Here is a 21,362-nt window from a genome sequence, read left to right on the forward strand (position 1 = left end):
TTTGGTATTAACCTATTAACCAACACATTGTGGCTGCAGCCTGCACTGGGGCTGACTGGGACAAGCGGGTGTTGTACTGGTGGCTGCCCTCCTTTGGAGAGGAGGAAGGCTGGGGATGGGGCACAGGCTCAGAGACCATTTGTGGCACGCCTGGCTGGCCGGGGCTGGCAGGCAGTGGGAGGGCTGGGCTGTGGGGACAGCTGGTGGCAGCCTGGGGACGTGTCCAGCTGATGGATCAGGAAGGCTCAGGGAAGCACCACTCTGAACCAGTTACACACCACCCTTCCTTGGGTGCGAGATGTGCTCTTGCCAAAGTTTTCCTATGTGGGTCATAACGGGACAAGTGAGAATATTTCTAATAGATTCAATTCTTGTGGGTTTCTCAGTGCTTCTCCCCCGCTGCTGGGGCTGTGTTGTGTGAGCCTTTTCGGGAGGCAGCGATTCCAGTTTCATTTCATGGGGAACCAAACGCTCACACTGCACGGCTGCGATGCTGCTGCTTGTAATTCCCTTGCTGAGGCTCTGCCAGGAAGCCTGGTGACCATCAGACGCAGGTGTCTCTCTCCCCCTCCCTGAGATCCCCTCTGGCTGCGGCTAAGGCACGTAGCAGTCTGAGGAGACATTAATTGCTGTTAACTGCGATGGGCGCTTCTGTATTTGGGCTTTGTTTAGGGCAAATTCCTCTGCAATTGCATTGTTGGAAGCCACGGGTCTGTTAAAGTCGGAGTTATTAGGCCATGTGCCTTCTGTGTGTTGTCATAGCCGGAACAACACCAGTGTAAACGTCTGTGCTGGGCAGGGGAAGTGTTAAGTGAAGAATAAAAACAAGCCCAAATTCCCATTTGGAAACTGCATGCCTCAACAAATACCACTGTTCATAGCAAGTTATTAGCTTCTTGGTTGTAATTCTGGTCCTTTTCTAAAGGGAGGTGGAAAAAAGCATGTAAAAGAGATTTTTGACACTTCACGGTGTATTGAATGAACAGCAGAAAGCTCCCCAGCCTGCCCGTTCCCATTTACAGTTTAGATGTGGCTGAGGTAACGCTTCTCTCTCCCTTTCCATAAGATTCCCCCTGTTTTGTGGTGGCAGCACCCTAGACACCCCAGAATGCACGTGACTAACACATTTTCAAATTACAAACCTGAAATGTCCCTTTTTCTGAGGCTGGTGGGTAAGAGGCACATCTAAGAAGCATTTCTGTACCCCCAGATAGGAAGGAGGTCTCTGTTTTTGGCCAGGACTCACTGGTGGGCAGCAGCTGCTCTTCCTCCACTGGGCACCAAGGAGGGGAGGATGTCATGTCCTGGGTGACAGGGGTGGCCCCCACACTGGGGGCTGGCAGGGGTTGCCTCTCTGAACGTTCCTCTGATGAGGAACTGGGAAGTAGCTAAATGCCCTCTGGGATTTAGGGGAGTGTTTGCTGGTGAACTTGGTTGAACTGAACTTCCACGTCTGAACTGAATATTCTGAAGTTTACTTATTGCAGACCATCCACTCTGAACTGTTACTGCATGTGGCTGAGTTTCTAACAGCTTCCAAATCTTAAATGTCCCCCCAGCTGTGTAAGAAGGACCTGCAAGAAGCCTTTTTCTCCTTCTGAATGTACAGTCATCACCTGCTTTTGTTTTTGCTGTGTGCCTTTCAGAATTAGAAGATTCAGAGTGAGAAATGTGATTTATATATTTATTTAGAAGCCACTCTGAGCAACAGCACATTTACTAGCTTAGTTCATTTTTATGAATCTGATTCATTGCTTATTAAACCAATGGAAATCTTTCCATTGTTTTCTGCTGGTTCTGGCTCAGAACTTCTTAGTGCTTGACAGTATTTAGTAGGAGCTGAAAGATTTGAACTTCTAAATCATGCTATATTATGGTCTTCTGCTGTGCCTGTTTCTTAATTATATACATAATCCCAGTATCTGTTGCTGTGTATTTCTGGTTGAGCAGTTTCTGTTTAGTTAAATTTTCACAAGTATGGTGTGATGAAACAGTTAAAGAAAATATCATCGATATTGTATTTGTCAAAAACGAGAAACTAAATATTGAGATCAGTTTTATCCATTCATTAGTTTATGGACACCGAGTCCTCTGAGGAATGTCAGAAATTCCCTTGCTGTGCCTCAGTGCTAGATTTAGCATTTGGATCTTTGATTTAATGGAAAGATACATTAAAAACTGATACAGTCAGACAGGTCCCAGTGGGGTGTACATCTATGTCGGCTTTTACGTCACGGTTCTTTCAGTGGAGATTTGGCAGGGGGTTCTTCTATCCAGAAGCTCTTCTGGAATGTGCCGTGCGCTTTTCCCAAGCACGGAGTGTTTTCAGGGGGAGCAGATGCCCTGGCCCAGAGGGCTCTCAGGTGTGAGTGGCTGCAGAGGTGCTGGTGTCCCTGCAGGTCACCCCCACACGCCTTTGGCCTGGGCCAGGGGGGCTCTGCAGGAGCCACCTCGTCCAGAGAGCACCGGGAATTCCCACAGCTCTCATGTGCTCTTTGCATTTTTAGCAAAGTCCATTGTGATCGTGGTTTATTCTTTTATATTGACTTTCTAAATATATTCCAGTAGCTGTCATTTCCCTCAGGAACCTTTACTGAATCCATGGATTTGGAGCTACTATTATAACATGTTACAGGACAATTAATTTGTAAGCACTGTAACCTGTCCTAGAAAGCAGATTCTGAGAGGAATACTTTTATCTTTGTAATTTCATGTATCATGTAATGAAAACTAATCTATGTAGTTCAAATTCAGACATTAAAACAAGTTAAAAGGGTCAGTATATACAATAAATTTCCCTTTGCCAATTTACTCGGTTAATTTAGACATTGCCTTTTCACTTAACTCATTAAAACTTTCTTGCCAAGTTTACTTATCTGTGTTAAGGGTACAATTAATATTATAATTTTTAATTATCCACTTGGTTTTATCAGAGCCAAAGTGTTTCCTTAAGTGTGAATATCAAAATAGAGCCTATATTTTTTAAGAAAGTAAAGCATTGCAATTTCACTAATTCCTTAATAACATAAATATTTGTGTATCTTTTTCCTTACTGTTTATACATAAATTGTTGTGTTGTTTTATTTTATTTTATAACCTTAGCATAATATACTACTGAAAGCTATATTTTGTACTACTTAATTCTGTACCACTCATTCTGATTTATGGCATCATTTTGTTTCCAGCTCACTCCTTATCTTCAAAAGGCTTGATCCAAAACTCATCAAATTCAGAGGAATAGATCCCAGTGGGCTTTGGATTAGACTAGTAGGGTGAAATTGTGGACTTCATGAAGTTTGCATTACATGTGCAGATATGCAGTACTGAGATTACTTGATAGATTTCTAATTCAGCTTCTTCTATTTAGGAGCAAGTTCTTGAGAATCCTGGCCATGCACTTGAAATTTAAGAGACCATTTTAGTTGCATATATTCATCCATTTTCTTACTATGACATTTGAGAATACATTTATTTGCCAGTTTGATTTTATCATCATTATGGAGGGCTCATGTTTCTAATTTCTCCTACAGTCTCTTGAATTGTTAATGTTAACTCCTACTGAACCCAGCCTTGTTTCCTAACAGAGGGATGCCATTCTGAACTCGTGTTGATGCTGAGCAGTTAAAAACTTCAGGAATGACAGGTTTACAAGTCATAATAAAGGACAGCTCATCACAAAAGTATGGAAAGGCGTTAATGCAGAAGACACCTGGTAAATAATATTACAACGTATTTATCTTGTTATTTCTTAGTTATAGATGTATGGAGTGATAGATATAGAATTATGAAATTGATTTAAGTTCTTCAGTGCAGCAGAAGCTGTTTTGTCATCTTCAGTGCTTTTGCTTTTCTTTTTCACCTGACATTGTTAAATTGAAACACCCTGGACATATCTTCCATTATATACCAGCTAGAACATTCCTGGGTTTGCCATTAACTTGATAATCCCTAGTATTCTGTCTGGCTATGTATATAGACTGCTGCACATGAGATCCATTTTATTAAATAAATACAGAGGGAGTGTGTTAATATGAAATGATTGCAGCAGATACTGGTAGATGATCGTGTGTGCTACGAGCTGCCTCAAAATGCATTTGTGATGTATGGCTGTGCTGCCTGATCCATGGCTATTGTGCAGCTGATTAGCTGTGGTGAGAAATTACTCATTCCCTTGTATTAACTACACTGTTTAACTACACTGTTTCCACCAATCAGTATGAAGTATGCCAACTTTGTTTAGCCTGTGCACTTGTGCAATGATGAACAAGTAATGCATAAAACAAACCCTCCTACCTAATCAAACATTCCTCAGAGATTTGAAAACAGAAACAAAGGGTAAATCCATTCCTAGACTATAATGGTAAAACAAACTAAAGTTTGACATATGTATATGGAAACTATGAACACATGATATGAATATTTTTTTAAACAACAACATGTTTGAATTATTAATAAATGCAAAAAATATGTTTTAACACAAAATGGAACAATTGGAAGGATATATTTCTTCAGAAGCACAAAGATCAGGAAAGATCTCAATTGAATATAAACATTTTCTTTCCCCTCTTGCTTTTCGTTTTAGCTTTTCAAAAGTCTGTCTCATGGTTGTAGTTGGAGAGGTTTCCTGTTTTCATCCCTGAGCCTGCAGTACAATCTTCACTCTCCAAGTATATAATAAATGAAGTTTGTTAACCCTCAGGGTGTGAAACCCATTTTTCTCTTCTTGTCCTAGGGTGTTAGGTGTTGAGGACAGCTGACGAGCAATCCTTTAGGAAGGACTGCAGAGCTATCCAGGAAGGGGCTTATATTTAATTTTGCCATCTATCCTGCTTGCCAGGTTATTTGATTTTAAGATAATTAATGGATCTCTCCATGGGTATATTTTTTCTTAGTCATCAAGAAAGCTCAAAATATTTTATAAGAGTGATTTTATTGGAGAGTAGTAAATATTGATGGAAGGAGATACCAGAAAGTTCAGGGAGTTCTGGACTTTATTTTCCCTTATCATTAGATTTGAACAAGCCCAGTGCTTGTAGATTTGAGGGGCACTGTGATGAGAGACCACTGTAGGCATTTTCACTGGTGACTACACATTAGTTAGGGGCTTTCATTCTGCTCTTCCCTACAATTCTTATTGGATTTTGTGGCTGCTGGGTGAACAGATAAAGCACAAAATACTCATCAGTAGAAATGCCATGTATAAATAAAATCCTAAAATGAAACCATCATAAGCAATTCCAAGTAAAGACAACAGAGCCTTTAACATTAAGCCCTTAGGGGAAGCAGAGTGAGGGAACAACAATGCCAACTTTAACTTTGAATTCCCAGTTGTGCATTGGCTGGTACCCCAACTTTGACATTAATCAGAAGCTTCTCTGCATTTCATCTCCTCATTTGCAAAAAAATCTTTGCTGAAAGGTTATATAAAACTCATTATTTACCTGAGTGACCAGAAAGGCTCTCAAAGTGCCATTCCAAGCTCTCGGGTGAATGCTTATTTATAGTTTTTTAATAGGCATTCATTACCTGATGGATTGGAAAGACTCTTTTTGAACCAGTTCCTGTCTATTGGTTAAATACAGATTGATAACTTTTTCTTAAAAAGCTTATTATTAACCAGATAAGCTCATCACCTTTTGATTTCTAAAGTGGTGATTAGTTTTAGCTTCCAAGGGTTTATTCAAGATTTCTATTTTTTTGGTGTAACTCGAATTTTGCCCAGTGGGCCATATTCTGGAAATTAATTACAGTAGTGCAATGCTTGCAAAACCCTGAGTGAAGCAGTAACATAAGCCTGTTTGCACAAAGAAATACCTCAAACCTATATTGTTGCTCATATATTGGGTAGTCCTAGCACAGGGCATAGAGGAGGTAAAAGGGTGCAGCCCGTTTTAAAATTCCTGTGAGCTTGGTTGGAAACACATTGTTAGGCATATTTTGATGCCTAAAAAGACATAACAAGTCCTATTCACACCTCTGTGCAATTTGCACAGTCTTTGAGCTTCACTGATTTTGCTTGGTGTATCATTCTGCTTTTGGGGATTTGCTTCTAGCTTAAATTACTGTGGAAACAGAAAAAAAAAAAAAAAAAAAAAAAAACCAAAAACCCACAGAGTTTTACAAAAGCAGTTTGGCAGTGTGGGCTCAGAATCCCCATGCAGAATACCTCAGTGGGTGGCTGTCAGTGCTGCCATCCTCTGTGAGCTGAGATTTACCCCACGTCAGCTGTTCCTCCCTTGTCAGTGCCACAGGCGATGCTCCCTTGGCACGGCTCCACAGGCCGGCTCCTCACCCACCTCTGCAGCTGTTAGCACATCTGTGGGGCTCCAGAGAGACAAGCCCTGGCTAAAGAGGTGTGAAACAACACGGCCATACACGCTCCTGCCTTGTGATCCTCCAAGGCTCTTCCAGGGTCTGACTTGCACCTGGAAATGATGCTCTCCAACAGCATCAGTTGATGCTTAAATCCAACATAAGGATGAAATGGAATGATAAGGAAAAGGAGCCCTTAATTGGCAAGGTTCCTGGAAAATAGGTGGGTTGTTTGAATTCTCTGGAGTTTCCATAGAATTCCTAACAAATTTGAAAATTTCAAGCCTTGTTTGCTTGTGTTTTATATTTCTAATTTGCAGGGCATAAGGATACCTGTCTTTACCTCCATCCTTTTCACTGTCCACTTTTTCTTTCATCCTCTAATTTTTAAGTTGGAAATTTCCATCCTGTTCACTCTTTTATTCCCTCTATGGGGTAACTGTATGTTGTTAGAAGGAGGATTCAACACTCACTGGAGAGAACTGTCCTTTCTCAGCTCTTTAGGCAGAGTAAGTTTTCAGCTGCCTCAGACAATTCCTACATTTTGGTGTTACTTCCCAGTTGTTTCAGAGATGGTTTTCCTTCAAATACCTCTAATTATGCAAAGATGCTTTCCACAAAATAAAAAAAAAAAAAAAAGACGCAAGTTTCTTATGGAAAAAAAAACCTTTTTGGGTTAAGTGAGAAAATTGAAAATAAATACCTGAAGCCTTAAAGCCCCTTGAGCTTAACAGAAAGGCAATTATAAAGGTCATGGTGTTGGTGCTCTTTGACATCACCTTTGCTGTTGTAAAACTTTGGTGGAAGTGCTTACCCTAATGATTTATCATATTACTTTTTAGGAGACCAGTTTCCCATTTGGTTGAGAAATCCTTAGAATTCTGTTTAAAATAATGTAATCAAACCCAATTATACTGTTTGCCTCCCTCTGCTGGCTGTGCAGACAGTGTTAGTTGGCTTCTTGTGTGATCCTCTCATTTTAAGCCAGCAGGTTGATTATAGCAGTCTTCATTTCAAGGTGGGTGAGCAGCTGTATATGAACAGTATTATGGAAACAGGAAATTTTTAAAAATAGAAGTCTTTATTTTGGAATCTTTAAATTATTAGAAACGTGTTTTTTATTAAAGAAGGTCCCTCTAACCTCTCCTGAACTCATATTCTGAACTGGTTTAGGTGGGGACAGGAGAGTCATGTGCAATTTCTTTGAAGAAAGGCCAGGTGCTGAGGTACAGCAACAATATTTTGGCAGGAAAATGGCAAATCAAATCCAACTGTCCAAGAGGGCTAGATATGAGCAGAGCTGAACAAATCTTTGTGTGTACACACATCATTCAGGTGCTTTGCATTACACAGAGAGCTCTCCACTTCATCAGTTTTCAGATGTTCTGCTCTGCACTGGTGTCACTCTGTATTGATGTATATTTTTCACATACATATCATAGCCAGTTCTGTCCTTTGTCCCACTCCCAGAGCCTCTGCAATTCTCTAGGGATGTTGCCTAAATCACTTTCAAGTGTCCAGTCTCCTGTGAGGATGTGAGAGAGTCCTTTTTATTTTATTAGCACTCGCAGAAAGCAACCCTGAAAAAAGAACCTACAGCATAATATGGTGGAGCCTCCCTAATGACAAAACCAGGGATATAATTTTCTCCTCCAGAAAATTGTTTTTCATGTTCTTGGGCATCAGTTCAAGTAGAAATTTTTGGTCCTGTGTCTGTATCTGGATACCCAGTGACCCTTTCAAGGGGCAGGTGCAGTGGTAGAGCTTGAGGACAGAACAAACAAAAAGAGAGGAATGTCATTTTCATTAAAGCTATTTAGGGGAAAATAAAAAATGGAAACACAAGTATTATTTGTAATCAAAGCAACAACACCAAATTTCCATTCCAGTTTTTCTCCTGGTGTCTGCACCACACCATGCTCTCCTGGCCTGTGCTGGGACCCTGAGGTGCACTGAGTGCAGCCCCAGCTGCTCTCCAGTGCCCAGCCACAGCCCCTGCCCTCTGTGAGACCCTCTGCAGCTCCGTGTGCCCAGAAACTGCCCAGACAGGGACGATGGAGGGCAGCCCACGGGCTGCCACAGCTTGAGCTGAAAGCTGGTGTTTGTGCTGAGGGCGCACCAAACCACTGGGCATAAATCACATCTCTTCAGACAAAAGCAGCCTCGCAGTTCATAGGAGCCCTGCAATTAATATTAGTTTAAAAAGAGCCTGCTCTGTACCCGGGGATGGTGTCCCTGGGGGTGGGTGTGAGCAGGGGGCGGGGGCCACGCTGGCTGTGCCACCAGGGTGTCTCAGGCCAGCTGTGGGTGAGCTCTGCCCTGCCCTCCGGCTCCCAGCCCTCTCCCAGCCTGGCAGTGTTTTCTGGCTGCCATGACCACAGGGCACTGCTGCCAGGGACAGCCCTGGCACTGTGGGTGAGGGGGAGACCCATCTTTGAGTCCACCTCACGTGGACCCCTGAGGGGACACGCCTTCACCTGAACCGCGTGGGAAAACCTCACCAAAATGGCTTGTGGTCTGGTTCGGATCCTCCCAAAATATCCCGGGCTTTCTCCAACCTCAGCCACCAGCCCAATGGAGACAAGGTATTTCTGTGCAGACACTGGCACCTGCCAAAGTGGCTGCACGTGAGGGAATCCAGCTCAGGGACACCTTTGGTGTGTCCCCCACCTGGCAGCACAGAGCTCCCTGCCAGGGGAGTGATGCACCTCACACACGGGCCTGGGTCAGATGGTGAAGGGAAGAGGTATCATGGCCTTAATTACTGTGACACAGGGCTTAAAGTGTGAAACCACAGCTTAAAAGGTAAGACACCAACATTTTCAGCACATCCTTAAAATGGACCTCTTTCCGTTAAAGAAATCGGCAAATTTTCTGACGGCACAACAGCTTCAACAAGGTGGTGTCTGACAGTGGAGGAGGTTCAGGGAGGGCAGCTGTGAGCCAGGATGGAGGCACAGGGGACTGCATGCAACTGGCAGAGGAAGGGGAGAACTGGGATGGAGCAGGATGTGTCAGAGGAACATGTTGGGAACACTGGAGTTCATCAAAAAGGGAAAGTGGCCAAGGTCTGGGATAAGCACAAAGTTATAATCATCAGATGTCTAGGGTTTGCTGTGGTCTTTGGGAGCAGGGTGGAAAGAAAAGGGAAAAGTTTAAGGAAACTGTTGAAAAGTGGGATAGTGGTTAGAATAGTTGAGTTAGAAGAAATGCTTACCCAAAAAATTATTCCAGAGTCTTTCCTCAGAGGTAAGATCTCACCATCTCTTTTAAATAGCTCCTGAAGAGCTCTGACAGACTGAGAACAGGCTCCATGTGAATTTGCTACAAGAGCTAAGTCAGTGGTAATGCACTTTAAGCTGAAGTTCAGCTATTCTTTTGGATATTTTTCCCAGCACTTTCTCCTCTTGATCAACCATAATTCCTGGTGATTACAGCTGGAGAAGGAGACCTGCTATACCAATTCCACATAAATTTAAATGTTAAAGTTTAAATCCTGGAGCAACAGTTGTCTCCTGATCTTCTACATTGTGCTTGTACTGAGACTTACTGCAGCTTTCACTCTTGCTCTCTCGGAGGGTATGGGAGCCCCTGTTGTGCTGAATGGAAGATGGGCACAGAAGTATGTCCTGCATGAGTTTATAAATGCTGTGCCTTTATTCTGGAAGCAGAATTTGCTCGATTCCACTAGGTGGATCTATTGAGAACATTGTTCACTCTTTAATGTAAAAAGTGTCTTTCACTTAAGGGAAAAAAAAAGAATTTTTTTTCTTTATTACTGCTTTACTCAGCTCCTTATGTTCTAAAAACCACAAAGGTGGCCACTTTTGTCCACAGAAAGCTCTAAAGCCATGTATCAGTGTCAGTCCATAATACCTTGAAGGACTTTTTCTCTTCATTGCAGTTTTGCCTTTATTTTGCAAAGAGTCAGTGCTATGAGAGGGAGATACACCTTCACAGTGACCTGGCTTTAGATGCTGCTCCCATTGCATTTCTTCGTGATGTCCATTTTGTACTCTCATTTGGATCCTTTCCTGGTGGCTGTGATTTTTGCAATGACTTTATCACAAAATAAATATACTAGGGTCAGGAGCCAACATAGGCTCCTGACCCTAGTATCTGCTTTTAATGACCAATGCAAGTTGTCTGTGATGTCAGGCTCAATGACAGTTGACTGCTATATTGTGGATGTGGATTTATCTGCTAAAAATGCCCAACTTTTTACAGATCCTGATTATCTTGACCCTGTGATGATGGTGAGTACAACCTTGGTTGATCGGATCTATAAAGAGATATTTATTTTGGTCATGGCCCCTGGGAAATAGACAGCTTGTTCTCAAACGGGTTCTGCCTCTACGCTCTCTCAGAAGCTGGGACCTCGAGTCCCTTTACCAAGAAGCTTTCCTAGAATCTGTGCCACTGGGAAAACCTCCATCCACCTTGTCAGTTTGCTGGGGTTCTGCCCAGGAAACCCCCATGTTTGTAACAGGAATTTTGAAAGGCTTTTCCCTTTTTTTCCTGTGAGAGTGTTTTATTTATGTCTTCTTGAACCATGCTTCAGCAACTTCCTTGCTGGCTGACTTGTGTTTTCACTGGCTCAGACTGCCATGTAGATCGCACCACCTGTTCCAGAGTTTGCTGAAATATTTAGTGCAAGTTTTCTGAAATCCCTTATTTAAAGTCCCTGCTATTGGATGATTTCTTTTATGTGCCTTTCCTTATCAATATTAAAGACCTGATGTTCTGCTCTTCCTTGGAGAAGAGACCCCCTCCTAAAGCTTTCAATGGGCTTCTTCAGCCTTTGTTGAAAGAATGCCCAGTTGCTTATCACTTCTCTTTAGGAAGAAAATGCTGATCACACTTTTTATGAACAAAGGCAGGATTATTCCATGGTCCTTCCTTATAAAGCAAACGACTTATAAATATTTAAATACATAAAGCTAATGTTTCTCCCCCACCCACTGTGTAAATTACTGTATGACCACTTGTCTTTTGCTACTTTCCTGTGTAAAGGCTCATAAAATACTCCTTCTACCTGGTCTTTTGTTGGACTCATCAAACTTGAGGAGATTTGAGATATTCTCCCCTGTTATTTACATCTGTCTGAAATGAGATCTTCCAGAAGGCTGTCATTACACAAAGGTAGAAATCATGGTGAAAGGTAATGTTGCCTGGCTGAGGAACTGAGCTTTCATTTCTCTCTTCCTACTTTTTAAAGTTTGACAAGTCTGTAGCTGATAGCTTTTCCTCCCTGAGAAGGTGCCCACAATGCTCTAAGGCAGTGCAAGAGCCTTGCAGAGCAAGGCACACAATGTACATCTCCTCTGATCCTTCCCTCTGTCGTCTGTATACAGAGTTTTTACCTTGTTTTGAAGAGGCAGAGTATTCCTGCCCACTCATAGAGGAGGCACAGAAAGGAATACAAGCAACCACAGAAGTTGGAGAAGTAGCTAAGGACAATTGAGAGCACAAAGGCTTTGAAGAGAAAAGACCTTTCCCTGGATGCAATAAAAGAAAAAGGAAATAGTACTGAAGAGAAAGGAACAGTACTGAGACATGGGGAGAAATAGGAAGGAATACTGGGGGTAACGACAGAAGTGCTGATGGTGCCTGAGAATGCTCTGAATTCTGAGAGATGTTGGAGCAAACTCTCCCCAAGCTCAAATCTGGGATTTTTCTGAATCCTAGCTAACCAGTATTCACTGCTTAGCTCCTGGAGCCTGTCACTGTGTCAATAAAATGAGGAGGTCTCTTGTCTTTAGGATGCACTGAGATGATGGATCTACAATATCTCTTCGTGATTCACTTTGGGCCATCCCAGCCCCAGTAATTATGTCTGTGAGGTGCTGGGGGAAAACAATTAAATAATTTTGATCAGTCTTGTTAACAGAATCCTCCCTTGATAGCACCTCTGCCTTCAAGGAGTAGCCCTGCTCTTCCATGCTCTTCCAGATTTTGAGAAGAGTTTGACATTTCTTCCTGTAGAGTTGAGTTGGAGGATCATCTGGACCATCCAACTGACTACAAAAAAAAAAAAAAAGAAAAAAAGTAAATTTGATTGGTGATTCACCAGTGCTGCACCATTCCTCTGCCCTTATCTTAGTGAGGGTTTAGTACCTAATCTCAGCTTCCTGGGAGATGGTTCTTAATCTTTGTCCACTTGAAAGATTCTGGAGGGAAATTATTTTCCTTCCATTACAGAAAGAAAACGAGAGATATTTGATTTTTTGCAAGATCAGAGTCAAAGCCCTCATGTTCATGCTTGTTTTCACTCAAACTGTTGTTTCTAAATGAGCATCATGCACTTACTCCAGAGGAACAGGAAATCCCAGTTAGATGTCTCAAGCTCCTCTGCTGTCAGTTGCTCTTTCACCTATCTCTAGTCAATATTCTTATCTTTGTCTCAGGAAAAAGAACCGTGGGGTTTTCCTGAGTTCTCATTCTTCTGTAACTCTTTGTGCAGTGCTCTGAAATCTCCTGTCTGTTGCTGATTCCAGGTACTTGATTTGGCCCCTGCCTCTGAAATGCCATCCCCTCCTATGTGGTTTGTTTTATGTAGCCCTAGGTCACAGAAATCCAAAGGTGAAATCTGATATTTTTTAAAAAAGGTATAGCTCATTCTTTTATGAGACTGCTAATAATGTTCAGCCTTGACAGGGTTAAAAGGCAACATCCATTTCCCCATTATCTTGTTTAAAAAGTGCCTTTTTTAAAGTCCATATGGCGACTTCCTTTCGACCTGCTTTCCCATCCTCGTCTCTTTGTCAGGGCTGTCACTTATAAAGAATCACTTGACTTACAATAACAAGTTCAAAAGAAGACAGAATATAATCAGTTGATCCACGAAGAATTGAAATAAAGAACACCCCCACTGCTCCAGTTATCATTCCCATAGAGATAGTGATATTATTGATGTGATTGCTATGCTAATTTCTATAGAAAAAACTTGTATTTTGGAATTTGTTCAAAGAGAATTTCAGACACATCAAATTGGAAAATGCAGAGTGAATTCCTAAACTTTTTCGTATAGACATGGGAATCTTTTTTTTTTTTTTTTTTTTTTTTTTTAAACGTTGAATAGCTCTGAACAACTATTTATAAACTTCACTTCAAATACCAATTGGAAAAATGTTGCTAATTTTTCAGCTATTATAGAAAGTTAATTCACTGTAGTTCTATTTTAAAAAAGTCCTATTGTACCTTTAGGGTTATTAATATCGCCCCCATAACCTGCAGAATTGGGACTGGACCACAGACTCCAGAAACAGAGGCTAGGGATCTAGGGATTATAAAAGATGTGCACATTTAAGTCCAGTGTTTAGGAAGAGCTAATTAATCTATACCCCTTCCTCTGCAATTCCATAGTCCCTCTGGGAATTGCCACAAACATAAACTTTTTTTTTTTTTTTTCTCATGGATTCCTATTTTAACTAGAAGGTTTCAGCTTGTGATGTTATGCTTTTTATGTAGTAAACTGATTTAAAATGTATGCCAGTCATCTTCAGGGAACTCATTTCAGTCAAGATGAAACTAGTCTTACCTGAATCAATGTTTTAAGTGTCCCTGTGGCTCGGCATTTTGAATAATCAATCTGTCTCCATCGCTTCTTAATCATGCGCATCACAGTCTTTTTTATTTGTCAACCCTTTCGGATCCTGGCTTTTTGTTATTAACATGCCCCTAATGTCACATGCAAGCCTTTTCTTTAAAACAAGCTGCTCATTGGTGTATTTTGATACTTTTTATTATTACTAAATCTTTTTTCCCATAATTACACCACAATCATTATATAATCCCATAACAAAGAGTCTATTGAGGCACCATGCTTTTGTCAACTATGGGACACAGAATCCATAATTGCATTATTCAGCTTCTCCCCCCCCCCCTTCTGCTTTGTAGAAACACAACCTATTTCACCAGTCACATTTGCACCTTGTTTGCTTGGTTATATATTATTTACTAAATCGTTGCCCTGCGGATAAACCGTGTAAAGTTGCTTTAAAAAAGTTATTTGTTTGATAATTAAGTCCTGAAAACCCATCGTTTAATGATTATTCCGAACCCATAAGGCAGAGAACCTCCATGACGTTTTTCTCTAAGTTTAATTACCGTATGCTAATTTCCTTGCCTACTACGTGATTAATTAAAATCATATTTTCATAATCATTTGGCACTAGTATTGTTTTAGAATTATCATGATCCCCTAAATAGTGTATGTAAATAAAGTCGGCTCTAATGGAAAGAATCAAAATGCAACGCTGAGGACCTTTATGTGTTTGTATGCATGCGATTGGCAACATAACTGGCTTATTTACATTAAATACGCCACAAGGTTACAGTGCAGATCAACGTCACTTTATCGCTGATTACTTCTCTTAAACGCCGGAGCGGTGACTGATGCTCCGGTCCCCCTGTCCGCCAAGGTTTCCCCGGGAGTTTTTTTTTTTTTTTTAGGAGAAACAGACTTTGCATAGTTTCGGGAGCAGGTAAGAAGGGCGCTTTGTGGAGCCCGGCGCTGCCCCCGGGGGCTCGGCGCTGGCCGGGGGGCTGCGGAGCGGCGCGGGCTCCTCGGGGTGTTTACACGCGCTCAAGGTCACGACCAAGCTGCGCCGTGTTAAATGGTTTCTTAGTTGCTAGACAGGGAGAAAAAATGGACGATCACAGACCATTCTTTGTAGATTATTATATCAAGGGTTCAGCTTTTGGCTCATCAAAGCTAAATGCCGCAAGACCTATCTAGTTGCTGTGAATTATGCCAAGACGACAATGGAGTGCTTTTTTAATGGTACAATGCATTTCACCTACCAGATAGGGGGAGTCCACGCTGAGAGATGGGGATGTCTTGTGATGTTGGGTGATCAGTATCAATGAAGGGGGTTATTCTGAAAAGAGACAGATTAAAATAAAGCGCTCTTTGCTCGGGATGTGCTGGAAGCAGTTGGGAGGGCTACCCGGAGCGGGCGGCCGCGGCAGCCCCGCGCCGCACTTTTCCCCCTCCGCACAAGAAAATGATCAAGTCAATCATGTGGACATGCTTCATTATTCATTGAACACAATCTTTTACAACGCTCCGTTTACGTGCGGGAGTTTCTTCTACGCTTTGCTTTAAATTTTAAGGTAAGAAAGACAAAGGTAAAAAGGGGGTTTTTGAGGATCCGGGAGGCTCCCGTGAGCCATCAAAGAGGCTCCAAAGTCAGTCCGGAGTATGTTTTTGTTTTTTATTTCTTTTTAATCATGGCAATGGGGCCTGCGTTTTCCACCGTGATTAAAAAAATACAGTATAATTAAATATCCATAGCAGTGACGTTTGCAAGCAGGGCTGTCAGGGGAAAAGCAGAAAATAATGAAAGGAGCGGAGAAGCCATTGAATGGCGCTATAGAACTTAGCCTGAAGAAAACCCTACGTTTTTCCTCTTTCTCTCTCGTTTCTTTTAAAACCGTTACTTTACAAAAAAGGAGCGGGCGGGCGAGGCGAGGGGAGGCGAGTGCCGGCGGCGGCCGCGGCGCTGCCCGGGGGCCGCCCGCCGCCGGCCCCAGCCCGCACCGACCCTGCCCTTAACTTGCCCAGAAACTTTTTGTTTTAAAGGGTTGCTGCGGAGCAAACTTTGCTGAAGTGACTTTAAACGCGGGCCCCCCCCTCTTTCTTCCCTCCCTCCCCCGTTAGGATCCCGGCTAATCGTGGTGTAATTTGTAAACTCCCCCCCTCTTTTTTTTTTTTTTTTTTTTTTTTTTTTTTTAATCAAAGTTAGCTGATGCATACCATGTGTCAAACTTGTGAGATTCAAGTGCCTAAGAGACCTGCCATTTTGTGCTCTAATCGACCTCTTATGAATAGGAGCCGTGCATAATGCTGCGAGGAGCGTTGTGACATTCAAGTAGGCACTAAATGTCAGGCCAGGTCTCAGCCCTTTCGGGGGGAGCGGAGCGCGCCCGGCGGCGCCGCGGGGAGCGGGGAGGCACCTGCCAGCCCGCCGCCGGGGCTTTTGTCAGCGCCCGGAGAAAGTAACAGGTTAAGGAGGAAACTTAAATGGCAATCCCCGGCGGGGAGGGGGGAGCATCACCTTCCCGGCGGCGCGCCGTGCGCGGAGGGCCGCGGGGGCGCCGCTGCCTGCGCGGGGCAGCGGCCTCGCTCTCCGGCGCGGGGGCTGCGCGGGGCTGCGCGGCCGGGAGGCGGGGGGGCACCGGGCCGGCGGCGGGATTAGCGGGAGGGGGGGAGGAAGGAGAGATTCTTTGATGCTGTGTAGGAAAGAATCCAGATTTTAATGCGCCCATCTGTTGCAGTTTTGCAAATAATTAATATATATGTGTGTATGTGTGTGAGAGCGAGAGGGGTTGGGGGAGCGCTGCCGCCTGTGAACTTCAACGCGGAATAAAAGGTCGCGAAGATTTATGCTGTTTATCGGAGGGTCCGCGGCTCCCGCGGGGCGGCTCGCACGGGCTCCATCCGAAAAGTTAGTTGCCGGCGTGCCCCGGCGCGGCGGCGGGGCCGGGGCACGGTGCGGCCGCGGGTGCCGGCGCCCGGGGCGGGCGCGGCGGGGGCCCGGCCGCCCGCGGCGGGAGCGCTCTGCGGGGCTGTGCATTCCCTCGCCGCCCCCCGCCCCCCCGTGCAGTTTAAAATAAATCCAACAGGGGCCGTGTTTGCTGAGCTGATGTGCCCGGCTGATACAGATAGCGGCGGCGAGCCGCCCGCTTCTGTGGAAAAAGACTATTTTAAGTGTCATAATTAAGTTTAGAAGCCTTGTTTGGGCTCATTCACTGCTCGAAATAAAAAGGACTGGCTGCTTTTAGACCCTTTCTGAAGGGGTTGGCTAAGCGCCTCTGCACGTTCGCTTGGAGAAGAATGTTTTCTTTTCTAGTTTAATATTAGAAACTATATTTTTACTTGTTTAAACCGGATTTGATTTTTTGGAGATTTTTTTTCCCTCTCCCCCCCGCCCCCCCATCGCTCAAATCTTTGTTCATTGTTCATTGACTGTGGAAGGCTGCTTAAATGTACGGAGAGAGGGGGGAGGCCCCCTCGGTGGTTTGATGTTGAAATAGTAAACCTGAATGAGGAGGGTGGCTGGAAAAGTGGACATTGCAGCTTTAATTAACTTCAAGATGCTTCAGCGAGGACCAGAGCGTAGTAGTGACGTTGCCTCATAAATCTGTCCAGTACAGTGCGTTGCATTGAACTATTACAGTATCACCATCATATTGAATATTCACTACCTATCCGGGAGCAGATTTGCATAATTGGATCTTTTTTAAATGAAACTTGTTTGCAAAAACCCAAACAAAACTAAAAAAAAAAAAAAAAGCCCAAGTGAAAACCGCGGCGATCTGCATGGTTATAAAGGGTTCAAACATATCCGAAAAGTAAGTGACCTGCATAAGTACATCAATAGGTTAAGTGCAAATAAGATGAGAAGTGCTTCTGAAAGCTGTACATTCCCTATGTGGTCTCTTGGGTTGTTTCTCAATAGCGAGATTTTTTTGTAGCCTCAGGGATTTTAGGTTTTCTGTCTGCTTTCATAACTTTTTCCCTCACAGTTGTTATACAAGGTGAGGCTTTTGTACCATGCCTGTGTACCTGTAGTGATGTTTTTAAAGAAAATAGATTAACAGTTTCTAATTTGTGCTGTTTGACTTGTATAATTATGGCTACTGTGGAAGGGAAATGTGTGTTGCAGTTATATTTCTGGTCATCGAATAGATCATCACTAAATATGTCAGAATATTCGAAGATTGTTTGTGTATATGTTTGTGTATGCTTAAAAATTGACTAAGTTACCTAAGCTGTTACTTCTTAAATCAGAGAGGCAACTAGCTTTTTAACGTGTATGTAACCCCCCCCATTTGATGGAGGATGAAGATGACTGAAGTAATTAAAAATACCAGCAATTTTTAGAGGGAATTTGTAGCTTCTGTGTAAACTCCATCCCCTCCTAACCGAGTGGCTGGCTTGCAATATTGCAGTTTTGGATCGGGCAGGTTTCGAAGTATTTTGTGCAATCAGATGCTGGCGTTTCGGATGCTGCGAGGGAAAGTTGTGGAGGGCAGGCAGCTGAGAGCTGGAAGTTGCCTGGTGGGGAAGGGGAGCAGCCATCGGTGGGGCGAGCCGGGCAGAAGTGCAAAGTCTGCGTGCAGCCCCAGCCTTGCCCCGGCTCTCCCCCCTCGCCGAAGGCTGCTTTAGTTATGATGTCATTCTGATAGTGGAGAGCAAATGTCTCCTGATTCTACCATTAAACGCCTGGCTGATTTGCCTGATAATGATAGCATTGACGTCCTGCTCCTTGACAAATGCAAGCCCTGCGAGCCCTATGAATTAACTTTTTTCCCATAGCTGGGAGCCAGCTAGCTTTGCGACTCATGAATGTAGCAGCACTTCTTTGACAGATTACTTTGAACCTCCTCAATTCTGCAACAAACCCCCTACTCTAAACACCACTTCTCTCAGGCTGCTAGCAGACCCCTGGACAGTTTGGGCCTGATTTGCAGGGCTGCTGAGCATTCATCACTTCCACTGACTTCAGATGGAGTTGTGGGTGCTCAGCAGCTTTGAAAATCAGGCCCTGTGTTCAGTCAACAGATGATGCATTTTTTGGCTTGTTTGGTTTTTATTTATTTTGTTATTGTTTTTAAAGTTAGACAGTTAAAGAGGCCTCTATGATTTCTAGTCATTATAAAAATATTTGTAAATAGCTTGAGTTGTTTGTCCTAGTCTGGTCTGTTTTACCCTTTCTGTTATCCTTTTTTTTTTTTTTTAATTTTATTTTCAGCTAATCTTCTAGTGGATAAGATGTTAATCTTCATAAGAAATGGATCATAAATGAGTTGTTTAAAGTTTAGAGAATGTTTTAGAAGAAAAATGTTTCCAGTTTGGTACCAAGTGCTGAGAGATTCGATTGCTGTTTCAGAACGTGCACTAGAAGAGAGTCTCGGTACAGTTGCTAAACCCTGCGACTGGGTGCACTTTCTCATGTCTGCTCTGCCTTCAGATTTTGCTTCTGACTCTGAATTTCTATCCCTTCAGGTAAATGAGATTTAATGTGATGGGGTTTTTAAAGTGCCAGTGACTTAACTTTGTTTTCATGTGCTGTTACGATGATGACAATTAACAACTGGAGATGTAAGAAAGGTCAGCCTCTCTGTTGCTTTTGCAGGGAATGAACGTGAAGTATTTGCAGGCTAAAGCTGTGTTTTGCAAATGATTTCCTGAAGATACAAGTTGCTGTGCTGGAAACACTGTATTAAAACTCTTTTGATAAATTGACTATGTCCTTATTAATGGAAAAGAAGGAAAAAGAATCGTTCTACGGGCTTTTTGACTTCTGAACATATTTAAGCTCTAATAGTCAGCAAGTTGTCTGGCACTGTCTTCACTGTAGACTTTTATATAATGAAGAGGCTGATTGTCATATTTTTGTCCATGCCAGAGGCCAATAACCCAACCCATTCATTATCAGAAGAGAGTAGCCTGTAAGTTGCAACATCAGTACCACTGTTTTGCTTGCAGCAATGAAGACAGTGCTGAGATCAGAAATTGTGATCTTCAGTACAGAAAGCTGACACATTAGGTTGTTTACCCACCATGGAGCCTTAGGTGACCAAAGAGATTTGCATTAGAACAGATGTAGAAAATCCACTAGTCCATTAAAATGGGCTGCACTTATTCCCTGGGAAGCACAAGTTTCATCAAGTGTAGGGAAATCAGTAAGAAGTAATTTTTCCAAATGTTGATTTTTGCTTAAAGTTGACTTTGAATTGCACAGGTGTTTTTAGAGTGCCTTGACTCAAAAAAAAAAAAAAAAAAAAACCAAGAGACATGATTTATATGAATTTTATGAAAATGGGAACTAAAGCCATAGACAGATTTATTTTTATAGTTTGAGTGTGTGGACAAATAGAGAATTTTAATCTTCTGATTTAGTGTACTTTAATAAGATTGTAAGCAAATCTAAATTTTAATCTCTGAATTTCTCTCAGATACCTGAAGAGATGTATATCGGCTCCTCAAAGTGCTGAAAACAGTATGATCATGAAAAACTATTTTTCTGTCCTCTCTTTCATACCTTGCATTTCCCTGAGTTGCAAGCAATTTGGATGCAGGGAAAGACAACAAAGATGAAAAAATAGAATACATACTCTTTCTTTTATAGAAACATGAATAAACTTATTTCTGGCAACTGTAGATGGAAATCCGAATTTCTCTAGTGAAGAAACTCCAGGCACAGATATTTGTGGAAGAGGAAAAAAAAAAAAAGGATGAGCTACTGAAAGCAAATATGTAAAAGTAAAATAATTCTGATGCTTAACTGGCTGATCTCAGGGTTATTGTACAGCTGTGTGGTTCTGACTTCCAGTTGTGTGGCCGAATACGGAGTACAAACTTTCTTGGACCAAGGCACTGATCAGAATCTGCCCTTGGCTGGCGACAAGAGAAAATTGGAATGATCCGATAGATGTTTAACGTGAAAAAACCGGGGAGCGTCTGCCTAAATCTGAGTGGATCACAGTAACTGCTGTGACATTTTCACTCATATTGGCAGGGTAAGCAATGAAGCCAAGCACTGAGGGAGAGATTTGAAGCATCTTTTCAGGGACAGCAGAGATCCAGATCAGAAAAGAGGCAGGGGAATAGGGTAGTGAAGGAGGATTTGGGTTGCCTCTGCCCAACTGCACCAAAGCTGCCACTAAATATGCTCCCAGACGTAGGATTCTCCCAGTATTCTGAATTTGGCACCTTTCCCTTAAATTTAAATTTGCTCTAATTTTCAGGTGCATCTTACTAGCTAACCAGATGCATCAAAAAGGCAAAAGAATTATAGAGGAGTAATTATAATTAGCTTAGTTGTCTGTGTTTTTTAAAATTGTAAGACGGGTCCTTGAAAGTATTTTGAAGTCACTGTTTTTTACAGTTCTTAATCTAAATACTCCATGTGAGATTGTTTTCTAAAGAGATGGGTTCATCAGGTCAAGTTGAACTATATTAAAGACAAACAATTTTGTTATAATCTGACTGTCTTTTAAACACAGATGAGGAAAACAGAACTAAAATAGCCACAGGA

This window comes from Pyrgilauda ruficollis, unplaced genomic scaffold, assembly GCF_017590135.1.
Source record: "Pyrgilauda ruficollis isolate IOZ18807 unplaced genomic scaffold, ASM1759013v1 scaffold13, whole genome shotgun sequence".
Lineage (NCBI taxonomy): Eukaryota > Metazoa > Chordata > Aves > Passeriformes > Passeridae > Pyrgilauda > Pyrgilauda ruficollis.